This window comes from Littorina saxatilis, unplaced genomic scaffold (assembly GCF_037325665.1).
Source record: "Littorina saxatilis isolate snail1 unplaced genomic scaffold, US_GU_Lsax_2.0 scaffold_250, whole genome shotgun sequence".
NCBI classification, from domain to species: Eukaryota; Metazoa; Mollusca; class Gastropoda; order Littorinimorpha; family Littorinidae; genus Littorina; species Littorina saxatilis.
The window spans coordinates 1-7,039 of NW_027126876.1; the positions used below are offsets into that span (position 1 = coordinate 1).

The 7,039-nt window shown below is 42.1% G+C and overlaps 1 long non-coding RNA gene across 1 annotated transcript; it reads right to left on the reverse strand.

Moving 5' to 3' along the window:
- Positions 1 to 11: 11 nt before the first annotated feature.
- Positions 12 to 6,285, reverse strand: LOC138955373 (uncharacterized). The gene is made up of 3 exons (XR_011452214.1): positions 4,995 to 6,285; positions 3,308 to 3,644; positions 12 to 2,019 (listed from the first exon to the last, which is right to left on the reverse strand). It is a non-coding gene; the product is annotated as an uncharacterized lncRNA (long non-coding RNA).
- Positions 6,286 to 7,039: the final 754 nt, after the last annotated feature.

The window sequence follows — 7,039 nt, forward strand, 5'->3', positions numbered from 1 at the left end:
AAATCATTTTGTCACGCTTCAACCAAGATGATGAATGCTAGTTAAAATGTGTAAAAGAATATATAACACCAATCATATAATTGGGAAAGAAATCTCGTCGCAGTACCCTACAGCTCGAGTCACCCACAATGAAACGTTTGCACGATTGACTGGACTTAAACAAATTAGCGGCTACATTGACATAAGTGAGGGACATAAATGTGCAAAAAAATGTGCCAGAGAACAATAGTTGTACACATCACCATATATGTCTTAAGACGGGGAAAAAAACAGCACTAAATGGAACAAAATTTGTACACTTCAGCAAACATGCGAGTGAAAAATAAAATGTTAACCCTTACACCGGTGCAATTCTGTAACACATGTTACATAGCCACTGGTGAATTAACAGAGAGAAAAATAACAAAAAACAGTCATATAGGTTTTCGCATCAATGGGAGGTAATCGGAACTGACCAAACAGACTGAGCCAATAGCGCGACATATGTCGTGACAACCAGGTGACAGTATACGTAAAGTAGCGCGACATATGTCGCGACAACCAGCCAATGTGAAATTGGTTCTGCGTTCTGCGAACAACAAAATGTTTACACATGCATTGTGCACAGAGAACAAAAGTTTTCAGATCACCATGCATATATGGCATTATGATGGTTAGGCCTGAAGAAATACATTTGCTTTTGTTTAATATTTCTCTAAAATGTGAAATTGGTTCTGCGTTCTGCGAACAACAAAATGTTTACACATGCATTGTGCACAGAGAACAGAAGTTTACAGATCACCATGCATATGGCATTATGATGGTTAGCAGGGGCGGATCTGGGTTTTGAAAGGGGGGGGTGCAAAGTTCTTGGGTTTTTTTTTTGTATCTTATCAGCGAAGGCGCGAAGCGCCGAACCGATGGCGCGAAGCGCCGAGCATGCTAGGGGGGTCCGGGGGCATGCCCCCCCCTGAATTTTTTTTTAAAAAGGAAGCAAAATTGTGCAATCTGGTGCAATCTGAGCGTGTAAAGTGCTATTTTCAGGTGATACATTTTTCTTTTTCTTTTTTTTTGTTGTCCCGCTTGGGGGGGGTGCAATTGCACCCATTGCACCCCCCCCCCCCCCCCAGATCCGCCCCTGGTTAGGCCTGAAGAAATACATTTGCTTTTGTTTAATATTTCTCTTGGGCTGCAAGCCAGCACAAAATAATTAAAACATTTCATTTGCCAAATCAGCGCCACCAAAACTGATAAATAGGACTAAGCATGGAGTATTCATGGCAGGGGCTCTTTTTTGTTTGTCATGCTGTGTGCCACACGCGTTGCAGTTGTCACCGTGTGTAGAGTTTAAGATGATGTGATTCCTATTCTTATAAAGACAAAGTCGATCTCCGTTACACCCCCGCAACAATTTACATGGTTGCCCATATGGTCTTTGTTGATGTTCTTTGTCTCGTGACTTTATCGATTTGTCGCAAAATGATTCCACCAAATTCAAAACAGGGATCAGATTTTACCCGCAACTACTGACTCTGAAAAGGTTGTGAAAAAATGGGTTGAATGTGAATGTTTATTCCTGAGACAATGCTTGGAGAGCTTCTCCCGATGTGACTGCGTCATCTGAAGTGGACTGGGTTGCGTTTTGTGTTGCATCAAACATGTCTGTGGATTGTGTTGAATTTTGTGTTGCGTCAATCATGTCGTCATCCATGATTTGACTGAGCGTTAGGACGTCGACAATAGGTGGTTTGATGTGTTTGTAGGAGTGCTTGTTGCTGCAGGGTTGTTTGGTGCAGCGGTGGGTGTAGATGAACGTAGTGAAGATGAGGTGGCCGACTGGAGGCGTTGATTTTCACGCCTAAGATTGGTTAGTTGTGTGGAGTCTTTGCTCGCTTTGGTTTTTGCATCTGACAATTGGTTGATGATGGTCTGGAAAGATTGCTTTTGTTTTTGTCGAAGTCGGGGTACTGCTTCACAGGTCAAGTTGTGGTCAGCGTCTTGAAGTGAGGTCGCAGTGAGTTGGTCGTTGGGACGCCATATCTGAAGAAAATTACAAAAAATTATACCTTATACACAGGAGTATGGAACACTGAAAAAAGATTTGTTTTGGCAGGAATGACGTTTGCATGATTACGTCTACATGAACAAAATTTTCTCTTTATACGTTTGCTCATTGGTGTAAAAATCCAGCCCCCCCCCCCCAAGCATTAAAGGTAAAAGCCATCGTAAAGATACGAAATGGAAATCTATAACGTCTAAAATATATAAAGATTCAAACGCATATTGTAACTAAATGACAACAGAAAATATACACACACAATCGAGTGCACGCATCCATGCATATAAAGTCATGTACACACACACACACCCAATAAAGGTACGTCCAATGGCACGTGTGTGTGCTGTTTTCAGGTAATAGCACCGCCCTCCCTCCCCCTCATGTATGATTTTTACGAAATGGAAATCTTTCCTTGAACCCCCCCCCCCCCCCCCCCCCCCACTCATGTATTGCTATTGCCTATGCCTGGGTTAGTAAACAACGAAAGAATGCAGCGTTTCTTTCTGCATCTGCATGGGTAACGCGGGTGTGACGTTTTCATCTTTCGCTTTGTAACGGTGTTGATATTTTGATTCTCGGCCTCGTTGATCTAGTATAAACTCTACACTGAACAAAAAAAACACCCTTCGATTGTACTGATAAGCGACCTTGTGTACCCTACATTCATGGGGCCAAATTTGTCCAACCAATTTTTTTTATTTAACTTGAAATTTGATTCATCCTCAAATGTTTCCCTTCTTACTCAAAGGACGTAACCACTCGGTACACGTTTTCGAAAAAATCGATTTTGGGTGATCTATTAAATTTAACCAATTTTCTTCACATGCAAGAAAATGACATGCTTTTCGTCCATAAATAATTTCACTTCTTAATTTTACCAGGAAACATTTCAGTCTTGAGTATCAAGGGGGAAATATGTACACAGGCGAAAGATGAAATCGTGACACCGGCAGAATCCCAAACTTTGGCTTAGTACCGCACCCCCCCCCCCCCCCCCCCCCCCCGTCCATAATGTATGGCAAGATTCCTTGAATCCCCCCCCCCCCACCCCCCATATGGCCTATGTCTGGGTTAGAAAACAACCAAAGAATGCAGCGTTGAAAGAGCGAAAATCCTGCAGTTCAGTCGTGGCGTGTCAAAATGGCGGGGGAAGACTGAGAAACGTGGCGAATAATGTTGCAAATTCTCTATAGTATAACCCCTGTGGTAGAATACAGCAAGGTTAGGAACACTTTAAGAAAGTTTTACAGACTGATAAATGGGATTTACCTGTAGAGCCAGTTGTAGGATCCAACAGCAGATTTGACAGTTGCCCCGATTCAAAGCTGGGGGAGGAGCGGCAACATTCGCTTTGCCTTTGGTTCTGACTAAAGACTGCGCGACCACACGCGACCGCCGACTGGAGGCGTTGATTTTCACGCCTAAGAAGATTGGTTAGTTGTGTGGAGTCTTTGCTCGCTTTGGTTTTTGCATCTGACAATTGGTTGATAATGGTCTGGAAAGATTGCTTTTGTTTTTGTCGAAGTCGGGGTACTGCTTCACAGGCCAAGTTGTGGTCAGCGTCTTGAAGTGAGGTCGCAGTGAGTTGGTCGTTGGGACGCCATATCTGAAGAAAATGAAAAAAATATTATACCTTGTACACAGGAGTATGCAACACTGAAAAAAGATTTGTTTTGGCAGGAATGACGTTTGCATGATTACATCTACATGAACAAAATTTTCTCTTTATACGTTTGCTCATTGGTGTAAAAAAATACAGCCCCCTCCCCCCCCCCCCCCCCCCCCCCCAAATGATCACACACACACACAGTGATGAAAGTGCGCATCTCTTCCCAGCCTTGCAGCGCTTTGAAAGTTGGAAGCATTAAGCATTAAAGGTAAAAGCCATCGTGAAGATATGAACAAAAAGTAAGACGTCTAAAATATATAATGATTCAAACGCATAGTATAACATAAGTAAATAACAGAAAATATACATGGTTCAAACACACACACACACAATCGAGTGCAGCATCCATGAACACACACACAGACAAACACACACACAATAAATGTACGTCCAATGGAACGTGTGCGCGTGTGTGTGGATGCTGTTTTCAGGTAATAGAACCCCCCACATGTATGGCCTATGCCATGGGTTAGAGAAGTAGAAAAAGCAAGATTCGTTCACCCCCCCCCCCCCCCCCCCCCCACATGTAATGCGCCATGGGTCATAGATTTTTACGAAATGGAAATGAGACAGTGACAAAAGGTCAGGTGTCATGTCTACTGTCCCGAATGACACACGATTGCTGACATTTCACCATTGCCAAAAGAATAAACAAATAAGAAATAGGTAGAAAATGAATGTGAACACTGACTTTGATTGTTGATCAGTATTTTCTATGCCACTAACAAATAATCTACTTACACATAGCTGTTTGGCAAATGTATGTTGCATGGGACACACTGACATGAAAGTGGAAGATGTTTTTCCCTCTAGAGAAACTACATATCAAGTTACACTTTTTGTGCTCTTCCATTCCAGTTGGCAATCAATTGTTAACGCATGTTATTAGAAAAAATAGAACGAAAACAGATTAGATAGAATGAAAAATGTACTGGTGATGTCATTTGGGACATACTGACATGAAAACGTCACCTTTTGTCATTGTCTCAAATCTAAAACGTCCAAAATATATAATGATTCAAACGCATATTCAGACCTGGGAACCCCTGTTTTGCACTTTGACTATTCTCTGTTTCTCAAACAAACTTGGTGTATTATCAAAAAAATGAGCGTAGTCACTACTCCACACAGCGTTTGCACATCCATGATTAAAACATGCCTCATGCGCGTCAAAATGGCGGAGGGAGACTGCAAATTCTCTATCTCTATAGTATAACCCCTGTGGCAGAATACAGCAAGGTTAGGAACACTTTAAGAAAGTTTTACAGACTGATAAATGGGATTTACCTGTAGAGCCAGTTGATGCGACAGCAGATTGACAGCTGCCTCGATTCAAAGCTGGGCAGAAGCAAGCGGTCCGAATGTTGCCACGCTTTAGGTCTGACTAAAGACTGCGCGACCGCACGCGACTATACAAACAAACAAAATAAAATACAGCAGGAATGACGTTTGCATGAATCCATGATTACGTCTACATGAACAACAGTGATAAAAGTGCGCATCTCTTCCCAGCCGTGCAGCGCTTTGAAAGTTGGAAGCATTAAAATTTAAACGGGTAAAAGCCATCGTGAAGATACGAAAAAAAAGTATGACGTCTAAAATACATAATGATTCAAACGCATAGTATAATTGACAACAGAAAATATGTACATGGTTCACACACACACACACACACACAATCGAGTCCACACATCCATGTTTATTTAAAGTCATGTACACACACACACACATACATACATGGCATCAAGCAATACACAATTAAATGACACATATATGGAAAACGTATAATGAACATGAACATGGCAAGTAATTCACACCGTTACCTACTATAAAATTGATGATATATATATACCACTCACTTGCTATTCGCCTAAAAGCTTGCAGTGTGCTGTGACACATATAAGAAACCAGAAGAAAAAAGGACTTTACTTTGGCGAAAAGAGCATATGCTGCTTATTTTTGTACATAACTGCTATAACTGTATTTTTTCCGAACACTTACATGTAAAAAACATAGAGATATATCTTACCATTTCACTAAGACAGCCAAAATAACGGTCAAATTAAGGGGAGATCATGATGAAGGGGAGATCATGATGACGTACATGTCTATGGTTGCACCGGGGGAAAATATTTAGTCGCTGGAACCTATAAGGTTATACGGCGACTTATCAGATGATATTGTTTCGAACTTATCTTTTAAAAATTAAGTAAACAAATCTATGGAATATTTTGGAGTTCCATTAACAGATAAACAGATCTATCTATCTTCTTATTATTTTAGGTTCGTCTGGGGTAGAGAAATAAAACACACAGCTAGGTTCGTCTGAGGTGCGGTCGCGTAGTGTTTAGTCAAACCGTTCGCTTTCGGCCAATGGGATAGCTGGGATATTCTGTCTGCTACGACATTTCACGTTAAAAAGGCCTCAAAAAGCCATTTCGCTTTCGAAGTCGTCAATCTAACCCGGCCTATCGTCTTCATCGCGATCCGTTCCTACGGAAAAACCGAGGGACAGGGTCCAAACCGGCGGGGTTTGGTAGGAGATACGTCCACACGGCGAAAAAGGCCACGCGTATTATAATATAGATCTGCCGTGTGTTGACAAAACCGAGTAAGTCCACTGAAGCTACTTCCGAGAAAAACGACTTTTACTGTTTTAACATTTCTCAAAAGTGATGATTATCTAGATCAACCCACCGAGATAATAAGATACATAGCATTCATTTACGTTAAAAACTCGATTTTCATAATAATCTGATGGATGGTTTTTGTTTTGTTGGGCATTTTGTGGACTTACTTATTGGTTTTACCACTTTTCCCCCCAATATCAGATCTAACAAAAAATGGGCAGATCTAAGCAAGCGGACTTACTTGGTTTTACCAAAATATTTGGAAGAAGAAGTTGTGTCAAGAGAAATGACAAAACAGTGAAAATAACACTACGAATTTGCACAAGATGGAGAGAGAGAGAGAGAGAGAGAGAGAGAGAGAGAGAGAGAGAGAGAGAGAGAGAGAGAGGGGGGAGTGAGAGAGAGAGGAGAGAAAGCAGGGGGGGGGGGGGGCGGGATGGAGGGAGAGAGAAATAAAGGGAGGGAGAGAGATGGAAGGAGGGGTGGAGAGAGGGAGAAAGAGAGGGACGGTGAGAGGGAGAGAGAGAGAGAGAGCTATGGAGAGAGAGATAAATGGGGAGGAAGAGAGAGAGAGAGAGATAGGAATAGACTGAGAGAGGGAGGGGGAGGGGGGGGGGGGAGAGGAGGATGGATTTAGGGATTGATTGAGAGAGAGGGGGGAGGGAGAGAGAGTGAGGAAAAGAGGGAAGGAAGGAGTTAGAG